This window comes from Pempheris klunzingeri, chromosome 19, assembly GCF_042242105.1.
Source record: "Pempheris klunzingeri isolate RE-2024b chromosome 19, fPemKlu1.hap1, whole genome shotgun sequence".
Classification (NCBI taxonomy): domain Eukaryota; kingdom Metazoa; phylum Chordata; class Actinopteri; order Acropomatiformes; family Pempheridae; genus Pempheris; species Pempheris klunzingeri.
In genome coordinates, this window is record NC_092030.1 from 9,558,003 (window position 1) to 9,560,262 (window position 2,260).

At 39.2% G+C, this 2,260-nt stretch overlaps 1 long non-coding RNA gene across 1 annotated transcript; it reads right to left on the reverse strand.

The window, feature by feature from the left end:
• Window positions 1-458: 458 nt before the first annotated feature.
• LOC139219304 (uncharacterized) lies at window positions 459-1,235 on the reverse strand. The gene is made up of 2 exons (XR_011585702.1): window positions 1,086-1,235; window positions 459-1,049 (listed from the first exon to the last, which is right to left on the reverse strand). It is a non-coding gene; the product is annotated as an uncharacterized lncRNA (long non-coding RNA).
• Window positions 1,236-2,260: the final 1,025 nt, after the last annotated feature.

The following is a 2,260-nucleotide window of genomic DNA, read 5'->3' on the forward strand; positions in this document are numbered from 1 at the left end:
GGCCGGACGGCTTCACAGCCGAATTTTTTAAATGTTACGCCTCTGAGCTGACATCCCTACTCCTGAGTATGTACAATTAGGCATTTGAAAGGGGACAGTTACCAGATACCTTATTAAAAGCTTTAATTACGCTCATTCTTAAAAAAGATAAAGACCCTTGTGACTGTAAAAATTATCGTCCAATCTCCCTTATCCCAATGGATACCAAGATTTTGTCCAAGGTTTTAGCTAATAGGCTAGAGAAGGTCATGACTTCCTTAGTACATGAAGATCAGGTGGGTTTCATTCGCAAACGTAGTTCGGCAGATAATATAAGGAGGTTTATCAATATTAGGTGGGCACTCTCAAATTCCAACTTGCCAATTGCTGCTGTTTCACTTGATGCTGAAAAAGCATTTGATAGGGTAGAATGGGGATATTTATTTAGGATACTAGAAATATATGGCTTTGGAGCAAATTTTATGAAGTGGGTGCGTTTATTATATAATCGACCAGAAGCAGCAGTACAAAGCAATGGGTACATATCGTCATACTTTGAGTTAGGGAGAGGCACGCGTCAGGGATCCCCTCTCAGCCCTCTGTTATTCTGTTTGGTAATAGAACCCTTAGCAGCAGCGATTAGGGGGGATGGTAATTTTCCAGGAGTGGTATACGAGGGCTCAGTCCACAAATTGCTGTTGTACGCGGATGATATTTTGTTGCTGGTGTCAGACCCTGTGATCTCAATGCCATCATTGTTAAATACAATTAACATCTTTTCGGAGTTCTCAGGATATAAGGTGAACTGGGATAAAACAGAGGCCCTGCCCTTAACAAAATTTTGCCCCACTGCACTCTTCCAGGCAGGCAGTTTCAGATGGCCCAAGCAGGGGATGAGATACCTTGGTATTCTCTTTCCCCCTTTACTGGAGGATATTATTAAAGTGAATTTTGACCCTCTCATAGAGAAGTTAGGTATAGATGTAAAACGCTGGTCATCATTATATTTATCTCTATGGGGTAAAGTTAACACTGTCAAAATGAACTGTATCCCCAGGATCAATTATTTGCTTCAGTCTCTCCCTTTGGAAATCCCAGGCAGTTACTTTAAAAGATTAGATAACATATTTAAGGAATTTCTCTGGAATGGAAAGAGACCACGTATGAACATGAGAAAATTACAGAGACCAGTCAATAGTGGGGGTCTAGGGTTCCCAAATGTGTTATATTATTATTATGCATTTAGTCTGAGGCATTTGGCACACTGGGCATTGCCCCCGCAGAGGGCCCCCCATGGTTCAATATAGAGCAATCTGTATCGGCTCCTCTCCCAATGCTTCATTGTTTATCCACTAAACTGTTAAGGTCTCACCCAATGGTATCTCATCTTCAAAGTATATGGAAGAAGGTCTCAAGCCTAATAGGGTTTGATCCTTATCTAAATGAATCCTCAAGCATTTGGCTGAATCCTAAGTTGAGAATTAATAGAAAAACATTCCTCTGGAAGGAGTGGGTAAACAAAGGAATTTTTGCATTAGAAAATTTGTATAATGGTAACTCAATTCATTCATTTGATGATCTAAAACGTAAATATGACTTACCTAATTCCCAATTCTGGAGGTATCTACAACTTCGTCATTTATTGCAACAGACTTTTGGGTCACTCTCTCCACTTTGGGTGTGGAAAGTTCGTATGTTTATTAACATATTGTGTATGTTGATTTTAAACTCAGAAAATAAAAATTGCAAGTCATAAAAAAAAAAAACACACTTAATCACACCAAACCATAAAACAACAGAAGGGTTAGTAAATACAATAAAATAAATTCAAATTCTAATTTGTTTGGTACCATCCTTCATTGTCCTTTTGTATCTCACTTTATTTGTAGTTGATGGAGACCATGGAGGATTTCAGTTGCGGTTCCTCAATTTGGCCACCAGATGGAGGCACGTTCGCTGCTATCCCTCTCTCATTTGGACCTGATGGATAGTAGGTCTTAAGTTTGCTTATCTAGCGTCTTTCTGTCCTCTGTCTTTGTTGTTTTGACCAGTTTGTTTGTTTCCAGACCTAATATTGTCTATGGTGTGTTCTTGAAGGTGAGTGTATAGTACTGTAATTCTGTCCAGTTTGCATATGTGGTATATGTGTTGTTTTAGCTATGAGGGTGTTTTGAGTTTTACCCCGCATAGATATTATGGCATAGTTTGCACTGGATTCCATAGACCACATTTGTCGTGTTCAGGTCTATGTTATGCCATATTGGGAATCCTGAGAGGTTAT